Below are 25,013 nucleotides of genomic sequence, written 5' to 3' on the forward strand. Positions count from 1 at the left end.
ATTCTGAAGAAGTACCTGAGGTTCCAATTAACAGTGACCAACACAAAAAGAAAGAAAGGAAAGAAAAGAACATTCCAACAGAAGTGACACCTGAATCAAATGAGGAAATTGGACAAGTTCCGCCTGAGATAAATTTAGAAAAAGAAGGGATAGACAAACACAGAGAGGGACAGATTGCGGAAAAACCCAGAGGAGGTGTAGGGAACATCAACAACAAGCTAGGTGAAGGGACAAGTAGACAGCAAGAAGATTGCGTGTCGGAGACCCGAGGAGGGACAGAAGTAGGGAAATCTCAATTGGTGGAAAAAGAGACTGTTGGAGAAAAGGAAGTTGTTGGAGAAAAGAAAGCTGTTGATGAACAAGAGGCAACTGAAACAGAGTCTGATGAAAGTGATAATGAGATACATGGAGGACGAGTTCTGAGAAAGAGAACTTGGCTTGGAGAAAGAAACAATAAAGAAGGAAAACAAAAGGGAAATGCTAAAGGTGATCTCTGGCCAAATAAGATAAAGCGACTGAGGTATAGACTGACACGAGTTAACTCTTCAAAAGCTGAACAAGTGAACGAAGTCTCACGTCAAAATCCAACCAAAGAAGAAGAAACAAAGATACCTGAGAGAACTAAAAGAAGAAGAAAACCAAACCAGAGGTACAAGTCACCGGAATGGACGTATGTGGCACTGCCTGAACAGGGAGAAGAGGCAGACAGTCAAGGAAGTCCAGAGGAGGCTTTACTGAAAGAGGTTGCTGAAGAAGAAGCTGTGGGAATCCTGAGAGTTATCTTGTCCGACATTGGAGAAGAGACGGATGTTCAGGACCTGATACAGTTTGATGATGATGAAGAGACAGTGAAAAGTGATGAAAATCCAAATTGAGTAAATCCAAGGAAAATCACTTGGAGAAGAGAAGAAAAAGCAATACTAAAATTAGTAGATTGTAATAATCTGGTGGGTACTTGCTGCCCTTAAAGTTCAATAGAGGAGTAGAAGAGGCTAAGTCAAAAGACACGGTCAAATTAACCAAATGGCTAACACTGAGAATAATAAAAGTAGATGTACCTTTCTGAAAAGATGGTGCAAGATGTGCTGCTGCTGTACAGGTTTATTAATGCTGCTTTGGAGCGTGCTTGCTCTATTGATTTCATATAGAGTCACTATAGACACTTTAGAAGGTCATATTGAGAACAGAACTAATATAGGGAAAAGTTCACAGAAAATAGTACCAACTAGAACTAGCAATGTACATACACATAAAGATAGGTCGATTAATGATTTTTCTAGCAATGTTTTTTCTAAGTTGTTGTATGAGTACGTAAAGACAATGGAAGTAAGGGATTGCTACGTTTGCATGCAATTACCTGCCTCTGTTTCGGAAGGAGTGACTTATCATCATCTTCCGGCTACGTATGGAATTTCCTGTAGTGTGCTGATTAGTATATTTTACATGGACTCACTCAGGTCGAGTTCTTCTCACGAACGGCGTTACTTGATGGGGATACATGCGTTAGGTAGTGCAGTTCTCCAAATAGAATGTGGAACCCTTTTTAATACAACACATTTTCTAAATATGAACAGTTAGTGAACTGCATATTGAAAATGTCTCAGTCAAAGATGATAATCTTTTGTGCTGATGTGGGGCGATTAGTCTTAGGTAAATAGTTCATACATTGGACATGTATCAATTAAAAATGATAGTCATAGATATTATTCTAGGAGGCAAAGTATACATTACTTAAAGATTCAAAATTACAGCCTGAATAGTTCATTTCTGATGTAATTGATTCCATGGGATGGAATCATTGAACCCATCGAGGGTCTTTAAACGGTAGACCCAATGCTGTTCACGCTCCAGTAATCTCTTGGTCAAATTCCCAGTGCCTTTGACTTTCTCAATAATGGTCCATTTGATGTCTTTGTCATTATGACCTTTCTCCAGGTAATGTGCAGTAAGTTTATTTGCTGTTATTGCTCGCTGTTAGATTTGGGGGTCTCTAGTAGGCAGAGGTAGGTACCTTTGACCAAATAGTGGCCCTTGCGTCTAGTCAGGGTAAGCCCTGCTCACCCCCTTGGTAGCTTGGCACGAGCAGACAGGCTTATCTCGGAGGCAGTGTGTAAAGCATTTGTGAACACATACAGTAATACAGTGACAACACTACAGATGGACACCACACAGGTTGTATTATAAAAAATAAGTATATTTATATAGGCTTAACACAAGACCACAAACGACAAAAATCCACAATACTGTACTTTAAAAATGGTAGAAATAGCTTAGTTCTCTTTAGATGGTAAATGCAACACTTTACGTTCAATGTACCTTTGGATGCGTAACACGATACAAACAAAAGAGTGGCAGGGAAGGTGATGCATTGGTTCCTTACACGCATGCACGGTGATGCATCGGTTCCTTCCTTCAGGGGAGGTGATGAGTCAGTTCCATACTGCTGCATAGGGGACTGTGATGTGCCGGTTCCTTACCGGAGATGAGGTGATGCGTCAGTTCTTCACCGCGTGGGAAGGTGTTATGTCGGTTTCTTACTGTGCTTCTGTGGCGATGCGACTAGCAGCGCCATGATGCGGTGACGACCCGGTGCAATGAACAAAAATGGCATCTTCTTAATGTTGTGACAACGAAGGGGTGATGCGTGCACGCCGGATGGCCGTGCGGATACTCGGTGAATCTTCTTGAGCCGTGACAGGCCCTGCGACACGCTTCTCTGGTGATGCAATGGCATCTGCTGCAACGGCGACACTCTTCTCCAGTAATGTGGGGTGCTTCGGTGATGCGATGGTGGCAGCGGTGGCACGCTTCCTCGGCGATGCGACGACAGCTACTGCGGCGGAGACATGCTTCTCCGGTGATGCGACGGCGTCTGCTGCGACGGCGACACTCTTCTCCGGTGATTCGAGGCGCTTCGGTGAGGCGATGGCGACAGCGGCGGCACGCTTTCTCGGCGATGCGACGACAACTGCTGCGGCAGCGATATGCTTCTTTGTCTTGAATCGCCCTCCCAGCGACACACAGTCTTTCAGAAGGCCCAGCTCAACAGGAGGCACTTCAGGTTCCCAGTAAGGGAGCTCAGGGGAGCTGGTTGGTGAAGTCTTGTATCCCTGAGACTTCAGGCAGGAGGCAAGCTCTAGTTCAAGCCCTTGTAGATCTTCTTATAAGTTGATGAAAGTAGCACAAAGTCCTTTCTCCCTTCTTTGGCAATCAGGTAACCACTGCAGGTCAATCCTCAAACAGCACACAGCATAGGGATAGTCTCCTCCTGCAGTCTCTCTCTCTGGTTCCTCTCCTCAGCAAAGGTTCTTCTTGTTTCCCAGAAGTGATCTAAAGTCTTGGGGTCTGGGCCCCAGTATTTATACTCATATTCTCTTTGTTTTCTGAAGGCAGAGAGACCTTTGCCTAGTCCAAACTAGTTCTGGTCAGTCACTTTGGTTACAGGACTCCTTCTTTCCTTTGACAGTGTGGGCCAGGGACATCAGACGCACCACAGGAGGTGGAGCCAGCATTGTTGAAGGCAGGCACAGCCCTATTCAGGTCCCAGGTGCAACTCCTCCCACCACTCTACATGCAGATCTCTCTATTCAGCCTTGTGCTGACTCACCCTGTCTCCTGGAATCCCCCAGCCCCTGTCACTCAAACTCCAGACAAGGAGTACACAACCTAGCAGAGGCAGATTTGGATAGTTAGGCAAGAAAATACCTACTTTCTAAAAGTGGTATTTTCAAATACAGAATGTTAAAACCAACTTCACTAAAATATGTATTTTATCATTCTGAGTTCAGGCATACTAAACTCGAATTTCTACCATGTTCCCTGGGTCAGTTAGGATTTTAAGTTGTTATAATCAAACTGCCCATTCTGGCCTATGGGGAATAGGTAGCCTTGCAATAGTGAAAAACGAAAATGGCTGTAATTCACTATTAGGACATTCCACACACACCAGGGCATGTCCTACCTTTTACTTACAATACACCCTGCCCTTGGGCCTACCTTAGGGGTGTCTGATATGAAGAGAAGGGAAGGTTTAGGGACTGGCAAGTGGGTGCACAGGGCCAGTCAACATGGCAGTAAAAGACTACACATAGGCTCTGCAATGGCAGGCCTGAGACACACTTTACAGGCTGCTTTGGTGGGTGGCGCAACCAGTGCTGCAAGCCCACTAGCAGCATTTGATTTACAAGCCTTGGTCACCCATGGTGCGCTGTACTAGGGTCTGACCAGTAAATGAAATAATCCAAACATGGAGTCACTACTCCATACATCAATTTACAATAAAGAGCATATGCACTTTAGCACTGATCAGCAGTGGTAAAGTGCCCAGAGTCATAAAACAGCCAACAACAGGTCAGAAAAAATACAGGAGACAGGCAAAAAGTTCAGGGATGACCCTGCAAAAAGGGCCAAGTCCAATACAACCCCCTTCCAGCCAAAACGCAGGGTAGACCAATCACTACCTCGATGGGCTTCCCTGCTTTGGGCGATCGAACATGGACCCTGGCCTGCAACAGCAGGGGCATATTCCAGTTCTACGCCAATCTGACCCCATTTGGATCCCTCTGTCCATACTCTCAGGGCTCACCAAGCTAACCCATGGGGAACCCTTCTCCTCACCTGTGGACACCACCTGTTCAGCACCTAACCTTAGCTTGCTCACATGTGTGTCCCAACAGACAGACAGCAAGCCACAGTGGCCACTGACAGTAGTCAGTGGTGAGACCCAGGCCTTATGCTTCTCAGGGCTCTCAAACCTCGGTGGCGTCAGAGAGCGGGGGGCAGTAGCCCCAGGTGCTTGGCACCCTTTGTCCACTCTCCCTCCTGTCAAGTCAGGTATGACATCCTGATGCTGACCTACCAGCCCCGGGCATGTACCCGGTGGCTGGACAGGAGACTGGGGTGGGCTTTCCCACACCTGTTCCTCCTCCTCCTTGGGGCTCTGTACCCTCCCACTTGGAGTGGTATCCCCTTCCAGAATTGTCAGGGTGCCTGTAGCAGGTGTCCTGCACAATTCGCCCACCAGTTCAGGGGTTCTATCCTGCAACTGGGCTTCCAGGTCAGGGGGGACACCCTGAACCTTGCCCGCCAACCTAGGGTCTAAAACCTCCAGTTGAACCGGGGTCCGAGGCGAGGAATCCCTCCCTCTGCACCCCCTTTCAGAGTACTGCATCCTCCCATCAGGAGCGGTACTCCCAGAAGACAAACCGGTAAGGACACTGTTTACAGTTGTCTTACCCTCCAGGTCAGACAACACGTGAACCTGGCTTCCCAACCCAGGGACCAACCCCTAAAGTTGAACACTCGCCCGGCGCACCAGGTCTTCCTTGGGAGCACATATGGCCCCCCCGAGGTTGACACATAACTCATGTGTTGTGTGACAGTCGGCCTGACGCAGATCTCCCGACCCCTGTCCCTCTGACAGTGCGTGAAGATCTCCCAGGACAGAAGTGGTGTCACCATGGTCATTCACTGGTGACTCAGCCCTTCCGGCTGGACCCTGACCCACTGGTTCTTCCACTGGGAACTCTTTCCCCTCTCACCCCTAAATCTAGACTTCTGCACCCTCCACTTAGGAGTGGCATTGCCAGACACCAGAACTGATGGAGGCCTGCTTACAGACACTCCTCGTTCACCAGACACTAGGGGATCCCCCACAACGGGCAGCCCCTCAGGACAGACTAGGCTCCCCACCTGGTGTTCCCTTAAAGAACCATCCAGGCTCTGAGACTGGGTTTTGGGCACCTTGGGACACGTAGCCCCACACTCACTCCCTCTCCACTGAGATAGGACGTGAGTCCCTACACCCCTCCCACTACACTGGGACCTAGCTGGGCTACTCTGAACCTCTTCCCCCACCTCACTTGGTTGGGAAAAGCCTGCACCACCTTCTTTAGGATCACCCCCAGATACCTCTTCAGATCCTCTAACACGCAGCCAAGGGTCTGTCTCTTTGGTGAGCTCCCTGGGGTCAGAGAACTCACTTTCCAACAGGTGTTGACATAGCTCTGGAAAACAGGGACTTACAATATGCTCTCCCACAATTGGATCACACAGCCCCCCCCAGGGGTTAACCAAACTATCCGTCACCTCACCATCCAGTGCCTCGCACACGTACTCCACACCACTATCCTGAGATTGGAAAGACAGTATCTGACTGTCGCTGTCACACAACCCACACTCTTCTGGACAGTCTTCACACTCACACACCAGGACTTCAACCCTGGGGGAACCCCTCTCTCTGTACCTCTCATCTAGAGTCAGTAGAATGTCCCTCCCTCCACTAGGACCATGAGCCCCTGGGCCAGTTCCTCAATCTATCTCAAGGACACTGTGCACCACTGGAGCTACCTCACGTCCTTGAACCTCCTGGCATAAATCAACCCCCTTCAAGTCAGGCGCCACATCTCTAGGTGTGTGTACTACTCCCTCAGCACTAGATAACTCAATATTGCTGCCACCATCTGAGCTGGATACCACCACCAACTCAGCAAAGCTCACTTCCTGAGCTACACAACTTTCTTTTTCAGCTAAGGCTCGCTCCATCTCCTCTCACTCCCGGTCTAGCTGCCTCAGCCTCCGGTCACAAGCATGAATCCGATTCCTCTCTTCACAAGCCAATCTTTCCCAAAATGTCTCCTCCTCAGGGCCACTGCCCTCTTGGTATTCTGGCTCAGGATTCTCCACTCAGATTCCTCCTCGGAGTCATCAGCTAATGTTGCTTTCCAGCGTAGCACCTCATAGCTATGCAGGGCTGCCTCAAGATCCCGCCTTGTGGATCTCCTCTTCACAGGTAGCCCCCTCTCCTTGCAAAATCCTTTTAGCTCCCTTATCTTGTAGATGTACAGGTGAGAAAAGTTGACTTCCATTTTGACAAGGGCCAACAGGTGACACAACTAAACAGAGTTCCAACAACAAAATTACAAAGGGAAACAGGGAAAAATAGTACGTAGTTGCGTTTGGTCTGCATTCACTAGTAGTGTACACCAATTACTGTATATGAGTCACAAATGCAAGTCCAGAATCCTCACCGCTGACCACCAATGTTAGATTTGGGGGTCTCCAGTTGGCAGAGGTAGGTACCTTTGACCAAATAGGGGCCCTTGTGTCTAGTCAGGGTAAGGGGGTACACTCCTAAAATAACCCCTGCTCACCCCCTTGGAAGCTTGGCACGAGCAGACAGGCATATCTCAGAGGCAGTGTGTAAAGCATTTGTGAACACATACAGTAATACAGTGACAACACTACAGATGAACACCACACAGGTTGTACTATAAAAAATAAGTATCTTTATATAAGCTTAACACAAGACCACAAACGACAAAAATCCCCAATACTGTACTTTAAAAATGGCAGAAATAGCTTAGTTCTCTTTAGATGTTAAATGCAACACTTTATGTTCAATGTACCTGTGGATGCGTAACGCAATACAAACAAAAGAGTTGCAGGGAAGGTGCTGCATCGGTTCCTTACATGCAAGAATCGTGATGCGTTGGTTCCCTGCTTCGAGGGAGGTGATGCGTCAGTTCCCTACTGCTGCGTAGGGGACTGTGATGCGATGTTCGCTAATGCAAACCTTTATTTTCCTGCTTGTCATCCCTATGTACATCAATTGACACGGGTATTTAATCATGTAAACAACATTGTCACTGTTGCAATTGGTGTGGGTTCATTGTTCCCACGGGGAGGCCAGATCAAGGTCAACCTGCTTCATGTGCTCAGTAAAAGGACATATCACACTGGACCTGCATGTATAATGACCCATTACTGGTGGTTGGTTCCATAGAGTAAGTTGGTTGGTTATGTTGGGTCTATTTGTGTCTGCATGTACCAATGTATCTCTAAGACTCTTGTTCTTTCTAAAAGAAAACATTGTTTTTTAAAAGTCAGTTTGTTTGATGTTAAAATGGACCATTTTTTATTTATGATTTTCTTTACCTCGTTTGATGAAGAATTAAAAGTGCTAACACAAATCAATGAATCCGGCTCTGGTCTTGGGTAGGTTTCTAATAGCGCTTCCCTCGGTTTCCAAGGCTCTCCTATGAGCCTTTGAAAGGCATCGCCATGGTCCAGCCGCTGCAGGACCGCCCACCGGATTTTAACTCGTAATCGGGCAAGCGGTGTGCGGACAGCTTTGGTGGTCTTGGAGCAGGGCGTCGTGGTGGTGGCCCACTCCAGGACCGCCAAATTCATAATGAGGCCCTTTGTGCAGGGCTGAACTGACTGTAGCGGACATCGGGCATTTCCCCGGGAGGCTGGATGGGTAGGGGCCGATTTTGCAGCGGTGGGAGCCGTTTTTGTTACAGGGGGCTGGTTTTGCAGTGGTGCTGCTATATAGTCCCCCAGTAACAGAAGCAGCAGGGGGAGGCTGGTCCGTCACAATTACCAGGGCTGGTTTGAGTTCCCAGTCTAGCCCTGCCTATGTATCTACTTCACGGAGAAAGAATAGTTTGCAGAAATCTCCTTAATGGCAGCAGACACCAGCATAATAAGTTAATAAGACATATCATTTTAATTGAAAAAGCGAGTAATACTGTAGAACAGACTGCTGTCTCTTTTAGTTCATTGAATTTTAAGGGATTTGGGCTGCTGGCACCCAGAATAAGGAAAAAATGGTAAAATTCTCATTTGGGAGCGTACCATAAAGTGGAGCATCCTGGGCAAATGTTAATATAGTAGGCTTCTTAGTATTCTTAAACATCCCAAGGCTCTCCTGAGTGGCTTTAGCTATTTTTAAACAGTTAGGGGGCCGAATGTTAAAAGTAGTCATTTGTTTTTATGTTTTTCTGGTGGTCTTCAGGTTATTATGGGCTTCATTTAGCGGGTTTTGGCTTAGGGCAGCGCAGTAAGCCACCTTGCTGCAGTACCCTGTGTCATAGTGAAAGTGCAGGAATGCACCGTATTTATCCAATACGGTGCATTCCTGTCCTTTCCCACTGTGCTGATGCCATTTTGGCAGCTTAGCTTCAATGAAGGCACCCTTGCACCATGGTGCTAGGGTGCCTGTGTTGTCAGTCGGATTTTTTTTGTGCATGTAGGGGCACCTTCCTGCACAAAAATATTCCTGGAGGGCTTTTTCCTCTTTCTATGTGTGCTGCAGAGCACACTTGGAAGGAGGAAACAACTTGTAAAAGTAAAGTAATTTCTCCTTGTTGCGTCTCACTTGGTGAGGAATAAGGTTTTGGTGCATCCCCAGGTTTACATGTTTTTCTAAATCTGGGGAAGCATCAAAATGCATGGGCGTTGGGTGGGAACACCCACCACAACGCCCATTGAACGGCTCCCTAGCGCAGAGTAAGCCAACACAGCAATTTGCACATTATTCCATGTGTATGAGGTAATTCAAAGCCACGCAAAGTGACTTTGCATGACCTTATAAATATGATTTTGTAGTTTGCGCTGCTGGAGTGTCACAACAAAGTGAGGCTACAGTGGTGCAAGAGGCGCGTAATATATATGCCCCTATATTCCCATGGGTCCATCTCTCTTAATGGGCTCTTTAGAGTCAATATCACAGTAAAGTGCCCTGAAGATTTGGGGGGTGCCAGTAAATTATTTGGGAATGGCAAGGCCTACTGGGGAAAGGTCAAAGCTGAAAATCCAAATAACCATGTTTGAGTTCCAATCATTTTTTAACTTTTAGGGTCATAGGGGATGTTTTTTGTAGAAGACTTCAGTATCAAAGAAATGTGGATCATCTAAAACCAGACAAAAAAGTATCTGGAGAGCACAACGTGCCTCAAGACGCCTTCACAGCTCATCAAGGTGAGGAAGGATCCATACTGGCTGTCTGGTGCCCTCAGGTCACAGGTGTGGTGGTCTTTAATAAAAAACACGGAAATTCCTGGGGCAGAGTTAAGAACTAATAGTTAGTTTTCATACGTACTAGAGAGAGGAAAGACATAGACACTGCTTACTCTAGGCTCACATATACTTTCTTGACCATCTCATGGACCACTGGGTGCACGCCTCTGCCAATGCATGCCCTTTGTTCCTGTACTGCTTTCGTGGTCTCTGGGGAAGTTTAAGCAGGTAGTCCTGGCCCTTTCACTGGCTCGTTATACTCGGAGTTCAATGGTCCTTACGCAGTTTTTTTCAGCAGGTAGGCATAGAACAAGAATTTTTCTCAACAGTAGCTTTGTCCAATGAGGAAGAGAGGAATGGGCCACAGGGATCTGTTCTGAATTTTTAGGAGCAGCAGCAGGTAGTTGTAACAAATCAAGCAGCAGTCTTTTCATCTGGATGGACTGGATCCAGTCGTCCATCAGCCATGTCCTGTATAGGGCGTGCTACCGGGGCGGTGACGTAGGGCGGGGGAGGGGCAGGGTGGGGAGTTGTAAAAGGCGGCATACGGCCAATTTCCTGTAACTAATGAAAGAAATAAACAAAACAAATGTTTGGTTTTTTCGCTACTTACCTGAAATTGGCCGTATGCTGCATTTTACAACCCCCAACACTACCCCTCCCCCGACCTACGTCACCACCCCGGTAGCACGCCCTATACGGGCCGTGGCTGTTGGCCCTTATATATTTTGGGTCTCATTTACTTATTTTTGGCATAGGGCAGCATCATATGCCTTCCTGCTGTACTGCCCTACGTCAAAAGAAAAGGGCAGGAATGCACTTTATCTATAAGATACGGTGCATTCCTGTCCTTTTTATTGCGCAGGTGCACAAAAGTCTGCCTAGTGCCAACACATACACCAAAGCACCATAATGCAAAAGTGCCTGCGTTGAAATCAGGTTGTTTTTGTGCAGGAAGGGAGACTTTCCTTCACAAGAACACCAATTACACCACCCCTTGGGAGGTGTAGGCTTTTTACACATTCCCAGATTTACAGCATGCAGTAAATCTGGGAATGTGTCAAACACCCACTGTAATGCCCATGGCAGACCACCCTATCGCAGTGTGAGGCAATGCAGTGACTTGCGCTGCGTTGCCTCACACCATATATACGAGGCATGAAAACCCATGCAGGGTGGTTTTAAGTGGCCTCGTAGATACTGCACTGCCAGAGCGCCATTAAAAGTGATGTTCCGGTGGCGCACGGGGCTTGTAAATGAGCCCTTGGTTTCTGGCAACAAATCAGGAGCTTCAAATTAGTAGTGGTGCCTGTTCAAATATCTAGGAGAGAGTAAATAAATCAGAGACAAAGTCACGTTTTTATCTTTCCCATTGATCTTGGCAATGAGGACATTTCTCAGAAGTGGAACTAGCTAACTTGACACATGTTGTATATCTGCCCTTCAATGTTCCCTGATTACCATTTTGAGGATAGTGTGCATATTTGTTTTTGTACGGAGCTTAGAAACCAGGAAACTGACTAATTTGTGTTTCTTATATGTTCAACCTCAATGCTAGACAGAGGAAAACTCTTCCTGCACAGAGTAGGAGGATGAGATGGGCACAGGTCTCATGGAATAAAGGAATTTATCTTGAGCCAAAAGGAAACTACATGTAACGAGTACTCTGTTGAGCATGCTCAGCTTTCACATGCAAGACTGTAGTACTGTACAGGATTAAGGATACTTCACTCAGTACTGCCACCTACCAGGGAATCATCTGTTTCTCATCAGGGAAGTTGCTTGCTATGATACAGAATGAAGAAGCGCTTGGATGGGCCTCAGTTACACAGTTCTCTAACTGTATTGGCTAGAACCATTATCTGTGGAACCTGAATCCACCCCTGGGCCCAAATTAGTTAGTGGCAGTTCCCGCCCTACTAGTGGTCTAGAACCGGGGGCTCTTACTCCATCTCATCTATGGTGACTTTTTATCGCAGAGAGATGTAGGGTGAGAATCTGTTCAGGAGTGAGTACACCACTATGCTTTTGTAGGTATGTGCCCTAGAAGGTCAGTTCAGTTTGTATCTTGCAATATGTATGTATGTATGTATATATATATTCACTGAAAAAACCATAGGTTTCAGGCACGTTATAGTTAGGAATTAGCATTTAAAAAACCTTAGAAATTCACTGAAAAAACCATAGGTTTCAGGGGCGTTATAGTTAGCTGGATTTTTCACTCGTACAAAACCATTGAAATTCCCCCGTTATAGTTAGTTCAGCTAACTATAACTCGCGCGCCCGCAATGCACTGCTGATGACGTCACATATTACATCACTCATGACATGGTCAGTGACATCACTCATGACATCACTGATGACATCTCAAATGACATCACTGATGACATCATCCAGTGAATGTGTGTTTTTCTGAAAATTACATATGTTTTATATATGTATATCTCAAGGTCGATGGAAGAATAAATGGGTATATAAGTGTCTAAATGGATGATTTGTTTTTGAAAAATTGATTGTATAACTGACTGATTAAGTGTATCTTAGTGAATACATGGCTTTGTGAGTAATGTTTAAATGTGTAAATATCTGTATCAGTCTCTCACTTTGTGTATAAGTGGCTGCATGGGTTGGTGAGTAGCTACATTATTGTCTATATAGGTTATTAGTTGGTTTTTTGAGTATCAGTATGAGTGTCTGTATGGTTCGGTGGGGAGTATTACGTAGTGCATAGGTGCATGAATGAGTGACTCACTGTTTGTATGTGTTGAAGACAGCATGTGTGCAGGACTGTATGGGTGGATGAGTGTGTGCATGGGTGTGTTAGTGAGTGATAGACTGTCTCAATAGTGTCATTATGAGTAACTACATATGTTTTAAACTAGTATATGTGACTATTGGTGTATATAAGTGAGTATATGTGAGAGTGAGAGATTGAAAGAGTTCCTGTATGAATAAGTATGTGTTTCTATAAGTGATTGTTTAAAAGACTAAGTATGTGTAAGTTTCTGTAGAAGTAAGTGTGGTGGTGTGTGTATAACTGTTTATGCAAGTAAATGGATGTTTGATTCTTTATTAGCATGAGTGACTATGTGTGTGAGTAACTCTATGGATGAGTGGCGTTGTGTAACAGGATGTATAGGTGTGTGAGTACATATGATGAGTGAGTACATGTATGAGTAACTGTATAGGACTGTTGGTGAATGATCTTAGAATTACTGAATAGGTTGTTGTAACTGGTATTGGTATGTCCATTGTTTTGAACATTTTAGTTTCTATTTTTGAATGTGTGTATCAAAGGTTATATTAGAGGAAGAGGAGGTCTGCCACTCTATCACAAGGATGATGTCATCAGTGATGTCATTAGTGATGTCATTTGAGACGTCATCAGTGATGTCATGAGTGATGTCACTGACCATGTCATGAGTGATGTAATATGTGACGTCATCAGCAGTGCGTTGCGGGCGCGCGAGTTATAGTTAGCTGAACTAACTATAACGGGGGAATTTCAATGGTTTTGTACGAGTGAAAAGTCCAGCTTACTATAACGCCCCTGAAACCTATGGTTTTTTCAGTGAATTACTAAGGTTTTTTAAATGCTACTTCCTAACTCTAACATGCCTGAAACCTATGGTTTTTTCAGTGAATTTCAAAGGTTTTTTAAATGCTAATTTCTAACTATGCCTACAGAGATGGGACATGTGAAGAAAGAAGAAAAAACGCACAGAAAGAAAAAAAAGAAATGCAGAAACAAGCAACAGAAGTCCTCAAAGACGAAGAAAAGTGCAGGAAGAAGGATAACGTGCAGAAAGAACAAACAGAAGAGCAGAAAGAAGCCTTGTTGCAAAATCATCCTGTACCCTCAACTTTTTCAGACGGACACTGGTGGTAACTGAGTCTGACTAACCAGTCCTAGAGCCAGTGCTATGTTAAAAGACACTCAGAATACAGTAAAAACTCCTACATACACTAGGGAACACTATGCGTTGGGATCCCCCTGTGATCAGCATGACCTCCTCTGTAAGCCCCTAGTATATAATAGGGCAGGGGATTAAAACTACCTCTTAAAACGCGCCACAGGGCGTGTTTGCACACGTCACCTCAGGCCCCGTCCCCTCACTTCCCCACAGTGTAAACGCACCCTGTGGCCGTTCTAAGTTGGGAGATTAAGTCCCCTTGAATCCTGAGGGTCCCTAGGGTCCAACTAGACCACTAGGTACCACCAGTATGCGCCACAGAGCTGCGTTGCAGAGAGGTGTAAAAAGTGGCACGGCCTGGACCACCTCTCTGCAACGCAGCGGAGTGGTGCTTACTGGAAGCACCTGGTGGGCTAGTTGGCCCCCAGGGTCCCTCAGGATTGAAGGGGAATTATTACCCCAACTTAAAACGCGCCATAGGGCTTGTTTGCACACGTTAACTCAGGCCCCGTCCCCTCCCTTCACCACTGTGTAAACACGGCCTGTGGCCGTTTTTTGTTGGGAGATTACGTTTATTTGAATCCTGAGGGTCCCTAGTGTCCAACTAGCCCACTAGGTACCTCCAGTATGCGCCACAGAGCTGCGTTGCACAGAGGTGTAAAAAGTGGCACGGCCTGGACCACCTCTCTGCAACGCAGCTCAGTGGCGCTTACTGGAAGCACCTGGTGGGCTAGTTAGCCCCCAGGAGCCCTCAGGATTGAAGGGGAATTATTTCCCCAACTTAAAACGCGCCACAGGGCTTGTTTACACACGTTAACTCAGGCCCCGCCCCCTTTCTTCACCACTGTGTAAACATGCCTGTGGCCGTTTTTAGTTGGGAGATTAAGTTAATTTGAATCCTGAGGGTCCCTAGGGTCCAGCTAGCCCACTAGGTACCCCCAGTATGCGCCACAGAGCTGCGTTGCAAAGAGGTGTAAAAAGTGGCACGGCCTGGACCACCTCTCTGCAACGCAGCTCAGTGGCGCTTACTGGAAGCACCAGGTGGGCTAGTTAGCCCCCAGGGGCCCTCAGGATTGAAGGGGAATTATTTCCCCAACTTAAAACGTGCCATAGGGCGTGTTTGCACATGTCACCTCAGGCCCCGTCCCCTTCCTTCCCCACTGTGTAAACATGCCCTGTGGCCGTTTTTTAAGTTGGGAGATTAAGTCCCCTTGAATCCTGAGGATCCCTAGTGGCCAAATAGCCCACTAGGTACGTCCAGTAAGCGCCATTGCAGAGAGGTGTAAAAAGGGGCACGGCCTGCACCACCACTCTGCAACGCAGAGCAGTGGCACTTACTGGAAGCACCTGGTGGGCTAGTTGGCCCCCAGGGTCCCTCAGGATTGAAAGGGAATTATTACCCCACCTTAAAATGCGTCACAGGGCGTGTTTGCACACGCCACCTCAGGCCCCGTCCCCACCCTTCACCACTGTGTAAACGCGCCCTGTGGCCGTTCTAAGTTGAGAGATTAAGTCCCCTTGAATCCTAAGGAGCCCTAGGGTCAAGCTAGCCCACTAGGTACCTCCAGTAAGCGCCACAGAGCTGCGTTGCATAGAGGTGTAAAAAAGGGCATGGCCTCAGAACACCTGTCTGCAACGCAGCTCCCTGGTGCACACTGGAGATACCTGTTGAGCTAGTTGGCCCTCAGGGACCCTCGGTATTGAAGGGGAATTAATTCCCCAACTTACAACTGGCCAGGGGGCGCGTTTGCAGAGTGCTGCAAGGAGGGGTCGTGGCCTCAAGCGCGATGCCGGTCTTTTATTTATTTTGTTTTTTTAAGAAGGAGGGCTGTGTGGCCCCCCTTCTTTTTCTAATTTACTGGCCCTGGGGACCCCATCTCCCAGGGCCTGCACCCTAATTTGTTTTGTTGAAAAAATAAATTTGACCCTCCCAAGGCCTTAATCGGCCCCGGGGACCCCAACCCCCTGGTCATGGCCTTTTTTTTTATTTAAATTCTTTAGGAGGGGGCTGCGTTGCCCCCCTCCTCAGGCCACTTATGGCTCCGGAGACCCCATCCCCCGGGGCCGGCCTTTGTTTTTTATTATTTTAAAAATATATATATTTATAGAAACACCTAGGACATGCTGGACAAACCGTATGTACCTATCACCATAACGATTTGCGTGATATTCATTAAAAGGCGACTATGCATAGAATGAATCCACATGGAATGTATTTACACCGCTAGTGAAGCTCTGACGTGTCTGACGCCCTACCGTGCCTAATCCCGGCGCCCCTGCCGGTGGGTACTCTCCAAGTAGACACCCTTGTCGTTTATTTAGACAAACATGGGTAGCTATTGACGGGCACATTTAATATACACGCACACCAAGCCATTCAAAGGGAATTCGACAAAAATTCGACCAAACTATGAAAGAAACCCCCCTCACGGTTAATAAAAAACACATTCACCGCCGGATGTGTAATACTTTTTATTTTACTCTCTGGAAAGGAGACGAACCTCACTTGAGAGTCACAGCATGCTCCTGGCTGAGCCCAATGCTGTGTTACACCCACCAGTGCCCGCCGATTGCCTCACACCTCTGTGTTGTATTCCACCAGCTAGTGCGTATGCTATGACACTCTCTAGCCCATGTGCACTGTAACACCACCCCGTGAATATGTCATGCCACACTTGCCTTCGCGCGGGTTATATTGCCCCATCTAACGCGCCTTCCTCGATGTGTATGTTATAACGCACAGCGCTATGCCATACATATTACAATCTGGGATCCATATCTTTGTCACAGTGCATATGCAACGTTACACTCCCCAGCACATATTTTATATTACACCTTTAGAGACTAGTTATGTTACACAACACTGCCCTGTGCATATTACACTCCAAGGCGCATATCGCATAGCACGCGCTAGTGCCTGTGCTATCTCGCGCTCTCCAATTAATCTGTCATTGCGCACAATGTATTGCATATTATATTTCACGCCCCGGTTCATCTTATATCACACTTTTTGGTGCATAGTTTATACCATATACTACATCTAGTTTTCATTTTCAATCGTGCTCTCAGGACTATGTTCTATACAACACTGCGTCCACCTACCCTTTTCACAGGCATTACATTTTGCGATGGGGGTGGAGGGTCAGGGGGTGTTTCTGCCTATTGAGCCCGGAGTCACAGTCACAAACATCCTCTTCTTCCCAAATAAAAGTGAGATTATGCTGCATACTTGTTCATATTTTAAGTAGTTCGTACAGACACACATTTTAAAAACAATAAAGTTCCTAATACCCACCTTCTCTGAACAGTTAGCTTGCTGCCCCATCCACCTCCTCCCTATCCTCTGTTGTCTGAATCCATGGACTAGCCTCCTCCCTCCTGCCATGCATGGTCTGATGTGCTGCCACTGCTCTCCATTTAGCATGATGTACCAGTCCACTCCTCCTGCCCTCCATTGCCCAATTCTATGGGCCATCAGTGACCTCCTGCTTAGCCTCTGTGCTTAGCTTGCTGCCCCTCTTCTCCTTCCCCCTGCCCTCCGATGTCTTTGTGCATGCCCCTGCTCCATCCTTTTTGCCCACTATGTTCCATGGACCTGCCACTCTTATCTACTCTGAGTGTTCTGTTGAGCTGCCACTCCCCTCCCACCTGCCTAGCATTGTCAGATGACTGTAACCTGTCCCTGCCACCTCCACCCTGCCAGTCCACATGCCATGCCCTATCCCCTTCCTCCTGTCCTCCATGGCCCATTTTACTGCCACACCCTTCTGCCCTCCCTGATCTGTTGTGCTGCAACTGCTCCTCCTGCCTGCCCCGCGCGTATTGTTGTGAGGCCCCTTCCCCTGAACTCTCTTGTCTGTGCCAAGGTCCTGACCCTCCCTTCTATCCTCCATGGTCCTTTGTGCATGCCCCTGCACCCTCATTCTTGCCATCATAGCCATTGTGCTGTCACTAACCCTCCCGCTTGCCATGCATGGTCTTCTGTGCTGCCATGGCCCCTCCCACCTTCCCTGTGTGGTCAGCTAGCTGGCCATGACCCCCTCCCACCTTCCCTCCATGGTCTGTGTGTATGCCACCATAGTCTCATTGTTGCTCTCCATGGTGTGTCTTGTTTCTAGTGCCCATCCTGCCTGACCTCCATGGTCATCTTGCTGCTCCTGCCCTGCCACCTTGCCCCCAGCCCTCTGTTTCCATGTGCAGACTCCCTATTCCCTCCCTCCTGGCTTGTCTGTTCCATTGTAATGCCCCTGATCCGTCCCTCCTGCCCTTTATGGTCTGTTATGCTGCAGCTTTCTCTCCTGTCTGTCCATTATGGTCAGCTAGCTACCATTGCCTCTTTCCCATCTGTTCTCTGTTGACCATGTGCATGGTTCTGTCCCCTCCCTATTGCTTTCTATGGATTGCTGTGCTGCACTCCCGTCCCGCATGCGCTGTGTGGTGTATTGTGCTGCTGCAAACCCTGATGCCTGCCCTGTAGGGTCAGTTTGGTGCACCTCTCCATGTCCCTCCTGTCCTCTGTTATTCGAGTCCATATCCCTACCCCAATTCCTCCTGCCTACCATGATTCAATGTACCATACTTGCGAAGATTTTGAACTTGGTAAGAGGGAGATTTTGAAAACAAACTGGGGTATTGATTTTCCCCTTTGAGTTACATTGAAAAAGAGGAGATTGTAGATAGGAGACAGATCAAATAAAGCCCATTTGAGCTTAAGAACATTGGACGTTTCCTGGCTGAAACAGGTCTGTTGGCATGTATGGTTGTACTACCACTGCCTCTTCCTTCTGCCCACAATGGTCTATTATATTTCCACAGCCTCTCTTGCCAGTCCTGTATTGTTGGTTTGTTGCCCCTGCCCCCCTTTCCACTGCCCTCCATAGTCTGTTGTGCTGCCACTGCCCTTCCTGCCTGCCCAGTGTGGTCAAATTGTTGCCTCTGCACTCTCCTACCTGCCTTCAATTTTCAGAGTCCGTGCCCCTGGCCTCTGCCTCTCAACAGTATCCCAATGAACAACAAGATTGCTAACATTCTATATTTATTACAAAAGTGTGGAACGCCTGACGTCATCTTGATGTGATCAAAACTGTAATACCTAGAGTATTTCCTTTAGAAATTACATATATGAGAGGGTCTTATTTGCATCAAAATTATGGTTAGTGCTCTAAAAAACTAAAATGAGGACATATTTTCTGAGTTTTCAAATAGCGACAAAGAACTTTTAAATTATTTGTAATCTTTATGTTTTTTTATCCAGTTTACCACTTGATTAAATGTTGCACCTTGGCAAGAGGATGTGGTGGTACTTCCAGAGCTGCAGACTTTGCAACTGGGGAACCCGGTTGGAGTTTCTGCTTCAGCTCAACATTCTGTGATTGTGGTCAAATCACTTAATCTCCCCATGTCTACAACCAAAATGAATTTGATCTTGTGTGATGTACCAATGCTCATGTAAAGCATTCCAATACCTGACAAGTCTGCACTATATAAAACTGAAAATACACAAAAAATATGTGTTTTGCACACTTCTGTCATTGGGCTACATGTGGGCTACATCTGGGTGATATTTGTGCTGCATTTAGGCTCTTTTGTGTCTGGTGGCCATCTTGGGAGATTTTTTTGTTATGAAGTTTCCTAATTTCCTCATTTACTGCAGTCTCCTCAGTACGAAATGCTTTCAGTTTTTTACTTTGATTCCATCAAGAAGGTATTCAGATATGTCACACATTTGCCATAAATTCTGAATGTTAGCACTCTAGTTGCTCATTAGATCACTGTAGTAAAGCTACTGCTCACCACGGAAGTCTGCTGCTAGTATTAAAAGTGCATGTTTCAGTCTGCATATCAGAATTTTTTAATGAAATTGAAGAGGATTTGAGAAGTCACTCAAAATGTGCCCTAATTTTTCTTTCTGCAGCACTAATCATACTTTCTATGGCAAAATGAACCCCCTCATTTTGTTCCTTTTTAAATTAAATGTTTTAAGAATTACCACTTTATTCCAACCAAGATGGCTTCAGGTGTGCCATACGTTTGTCATAAGTAGGACTGATAGCGCTCTAGTTGTTCTTTAGAACACTCTGGGAAGCTGCAGTAGAACACAAAGTAATCAACTGACAGTCTCTGCCCTTGTTGGATGTACATGTTTTACTGAGAATGTCAGACTTCATTCTCACATGACTGAGAAAGATAATGTGAATTTACAGAAAATATGCTCTCAGTTAGCTTATAGATCACCTTCCAAACCTCTGTTGGAAAAGCATGAGAAAATAGTTTTCTCTCAAACATGATTCATGATATCACAGCAGAAGGCTTTTTCACATGGTAAAATCACCTTAGAACACACCACAATTCCTAAAATGAGTATGGTACCATCAACAAATGATTTATAATGTAACTAAAGTCTTAAAACCTTCTATTAACTGCAATGCTTTTTAATGAGGTGCTATCATGTATATTGGTCCCAAGATGGCTGCCAACACTTCTTGGATGAAGTGCTGACAGCCAATCAGATCTCACGATGAGATGCATGGTTAGGCTCCGGCCAGATATATATGTGATTTTACTTTTGATTTTCTCAGGAACTACTGAACGGATTTACACCATTTAAGAAAAAGGCACATGCCTGACCTGAGGACTACCTCTTTGCCAAATTTCAATCAATTCTGTTCAGCTGTTCGAGCTGTACCTTCGACTAAAGGTCCTATGGGAAAATGCGTGGGGAAAACGCGTTTTGGGACCCCCCTTTTTTCTCAGCCCCCGCTTGACGAATCACCCCGAGACTTTCAGGGTAGGAACTGAACAGAGCGCCCCATTAGTTTTAAAAATTTCACGAAGATAAGTCAACCGGCGCCAAAGTTATTCAAAATAGAATTTTCAGATTTCCTATCGGAACTCGGTCCTAACTATAACTATCTACTGGCGACCGCCAGTAGATAATATATATATATATATACATTACCTACTGGCGGTCGCCAGTAGGTAGTTATAGTTAGGACCACGTTTCCATAGGAAAACCTCAACATTCTATTTTGAATAACTTTGGCGCCGGTCGACGAATCCTTGCGAATTTCTCAAAATAGGTGGGGCGCTACGGTCCGCTCCTACCCTGAAAGTCTCGGGGGGATCCGTCAAGCGGGGGCTGAGATAAAAGGGGGGTCCCAAAACGCGTTTTTCCCATGCATTTTTCCATAGGACCTTTAGAACGACCTACAGCCCGAACGGCTGAACAGAATTACTAGAAATTTGGCAGAGAGGTAGTCCGTAGGTCAAGGAAGTGCCTTTTGTAGGTTTGGTGTAAATCAGTTCAGTAGATTTTGAGAAAATAGCCTTTAAATCAATATATATATCTGAGCCAGCTTACGGTACGCTTACCGTACGCTTACGGTAAGCGTACGGTGGCGTGCGCGAGCGCGATTCTGATTGGCTCTTAGATCTTAGTAAACATTCGAATCGGCCGAAACCAGGAAGCGGCGGCCGCCATTTTGTGTATTTCACTCTGAAAAAAAAGAGTGAAAACAAGGAAAGGAGAGTTACAGACCCCCTAACAATTGTAAGGGGGTCAAAGAAGGACAGAAAAGTACAAAAAAAACATTTATTGATTTTAAAAAAAATCACGGGGTACGCGTACGGTAAGCTCACGGTAAGCGTACGGTAAAAAAAATAAAAATAAATAAATGAAAATCAGATTTAAGAGTTTAGAAATTAGGGAGCTCTAAAAAGAGCTGTTGTGTTTATGGAGTCATTTTTTTAGTGGTACCTACAAGTAAGTACCGATGCAGAGTCTAAGGTTCAAGAGGAAGACTCTGTTCCCTTCATCATTGAAGTGCACACCATCTCCTCTATAAATGTCTTGCATGTCGTAACGCAAGTTGTTGTGGTAAATGGCACCCATACCATAGTCACGGAGGAAAGCAGAAACAGATTTGTTGACGTGCTTTCTTGCTTTGTCAATCTGTGGACAGAAATGATTGGACCAGTTCCATTTTTGCCTTTGGCATATGTTGGAAAACACAAAGGCAGTTTTAGGGAAAAGTGTAAACAGTTGTGCAAAGGTGTCCTTCATAAGCATTTCCAGACCTACCCCAGTCAAAGTGCCTAGGTCATTGCCACCACAGTGCACTATTATGAGGTCAGGGTGTTGGATTTGAATGAAGGATTTCACCAATGGCATCAATTGGTGCCACTTTAACCCTCTCTGACCAATCCATTTAATGTCTACATTTGGCAAAGCAAGGTCTCTCACCATATCTGTTTTCTCTGCAAACTTTTCACTCCAGAAGACATAGCTGTGCCCTACAATCCACACTGTGAACATCTTCAAAGGAGAACTGGATGCACTCAGGAGGTGTCTTTCAGTAGAATGGCAATATGAAAAGAAAGACAGTTTGGAAATGGAGGCATACATATTTTTTACAAAACAAAAAGAACTGATTGGCTGTTTCATACCATTCTAGAAAAAAAACTAGGCTGTATGTGAAAATTAATAGAAGCATGTTTTGTATTGGTACAAAAAAATGTGTAACCAAAGAACAGTACTATGGATTTGCAGTTAGGATTGAAAAGTCAAGCACTCTTGCTCTGTGGAATTGAAACATTGTGTGTCGAACTTCTGACCTAACTGCACACAGCAGTGTTCCATGAGCTGTTGCTATGGTAGCAGGCAGAAGTCAAGTTGGGGGAAGGGTACTAGGCAGAAGTCAAGTTGGGGGCAGGGTACTTTTGGAAAAGGGTTGGTTTTCAACCAATAGAAATGTGTCATTACATTTGAAAAAAAGGGGGAAGCACTGAGATTTGAAACTTACATGTATATGTGTGGAAAAATAGAGGGAAAGTTTGCCATTATCTGGTTCTGCTGAGAGGAGAGAGGTGTACAGAACAGAGATCCTGGCTCTGATAATCTGCTGTTTGAGTGACACATTTCTTTCACAACTAACTAATTTTAAAGGTGAGTTTACAGTTTGAGAGGGGATGTATGTGGTAACTTAAGAAATGAATAATAGAAATGGGAATTGTTTTTGTTGTAGTTACACATGGTGGATTCATAATGTGTCAGTCTGTAAAAGAGATTTTCACTTGGCCCGAAAAAAAAGAGCAGTAAGTGTGCTTTCAAATTGGCAAAGAAATTTCGTTTTGGCACTAATGTGAAAACATGACTCTGTGTCCATAGAAGAATTATAGGCAGAAATTTATTGCGTCTTGCTCTGGTGATTTCACAGTTGCAGTAGATGGAAAAGAGGAGCGAATTTTTGGGGGAAGAAGCAGAGGGTTAGCACACACCCATGTGCTTGCCATGTATAGTCATGCACAGTAATTAGAAGCGAGTGGGGTTTTCAGGTTTAAGTCTGTAATGCAAATACATTCAGCATCACTAAGGCTGGTTGCCCCTGCTGGAGTGTAGGCAGTCACAGAGAATACACACGGTGGTGGTCTGAAAAAAAAACAGCTTGGACATGTGCATTTAAATAAATTTAAAAAAAAGGTTTCAGAATGTGTCAGTCTGTAAAAGTGATTTCAAAGTGTAAAAAGAGATTTTCACTTGGCCCAAAAAAAAAAGAGCAGTAAGTGTGCTTTCAAATTGGCAAAGAAATTTCGTTTTGGCACTAATGTGAAAACATGACTGTGTCCATAGAAGAATTATAGGCAGAAATTTATTGCGTCTTGCTCTGGTGATTTCACAGTTGCAGTAGATGGAAAAGAGGAGCGAATTTTTGGGGGAAGAAGCAGAGGCTTAGCACACACCCATGTGCTTGCCATGTATAGTCATGCACAGTAATTAGAAGCGAGTGGGGTTTTCAGGTTTAAGTCTGTAATGCAAATACATTCAGCATCACTAAGGCTGGTTGCCCCTGCTGGAGTGTAGGCAGTCACAGAGAATACACACGGTGGTGGTCTGAAAAAAAAACAGCTTGGACATGTGCATTTAAATAAATTTAAAAAAAAGGTTTCAGAATGTGTCAGTCTGTAAAAGTGATTTCAAAGTGTAAAAAGAGATTTTCACTTGGCCCGAAAAAAAAAGAGCAGTAAGTGTGCTTTCAAATTGGCAAAGAAATTTCGTTTTGGCACTAATGTGAAAACATGACTCTGTGTCCATAGAAGAATTATAGGCAGAAATTTATTGCGTCTTGCTCTGGTGATTTCACAGTTGCAGTAGATGGAAAAGAGGAGCGAATTTTTGGGGGAAGAAGCAGAGGCTTAGCACACACCCATGTGCTTGCCATGTATAGTCATGCACAGTAATTAGAAGCGACTGGGGTTTTCAGGTTTAAGTCTGTAATGCAAATACATTCAGCATCACTAAGGCTGGTTGCCCCTGCTGGAGTGTAGGCAGTCACAGAGAATACACACGGTGGTGGTCTGAAAAAAAAACAGCTTGGACATGTGCATTTAAATAAATTTAAAAAAAAGGTTTCAGAATGTGTCAGTCTGTAAAAGTGATTTCAAAGTGTAAAAAGAGATTTTCACTTGGCCCGAAAAAAAAAGAGCAGTAAGTGTGCTTTCAAATTGGCAAAGAAATTTCGTTTTGGCACTAATGTGAAAACATGACTCTGTGTCCATAGAAGAATTATAGGCAGAAATTTATTGCGTCTTGCTCTGGTGATTTCACAGTTGCAGTAGATGGAAAAGAGGAGCGAATTTTTGGGGGAAGAAGCAGAGGCTTAGCACACACCCATGTGCTTGCCATGTATAGTCATGCACAGTAATTAGAAGCGAGTGGGGTTTTCAGGTTTAAGTCTGTAATGCAAATACATTCAGCATCACTAAGGCTGGTTGCCCCTGCTGGAGTGTAGGCAGTCACAGAGAATACACACGGTGGTGGTCTGAAAAAAAAACAGCTTGGACATGTGCATTTAAATAAATTTAAAAAAAAGGTTTCAGAATGTGTCAGTCTGTAAAAGTGATTTCAAAGTGTAAAAAGAGATTTTCACTTGGCCCGAAAAAAAAAGAGCAGTAAGTGTGCTTTCAAATTGGCAAAGAAATTTCGTTTTGGCACTAATGTGAAAACATGACTCTGTGTGCATAGAAGAATTATAGGCAGAAATTTATTGCGTCTTGCTCTGGTGATTTCACAGTTGCAGTAGATGGAAAAGAGGAGCGAATTTTTGGGGGAAGAAGCAGAGGCTTAGCACACACCCATGTGCTTGCCATGTATAGTCATGCACAGTAATTAGAAGCGAGTGGGGTTTTCAGGTTTAAGTCTGTAATGCAAATACATTCAGCATCACTAAGGCTGGTTGCCCCTGCTGGAGTGTAGGCAGTCACAGAGAATACACACGGTGGTGGTCTGAAAAAAAAACAGCT

This window comes from Triturus cristatus, chromosome 7 (genome assembly GCF_964204655.1).
Source record: "Triturus cristatus chromosome 7, aTriCri1.1, whole genome shotgun sequence".
In the NCBI taxonomy this organism is placed as follows: Eukaryota; Metazoa; Chordata; class Amphibia; order Caudata; family Salamandridae; genus Triturus; species Triturus cristatus.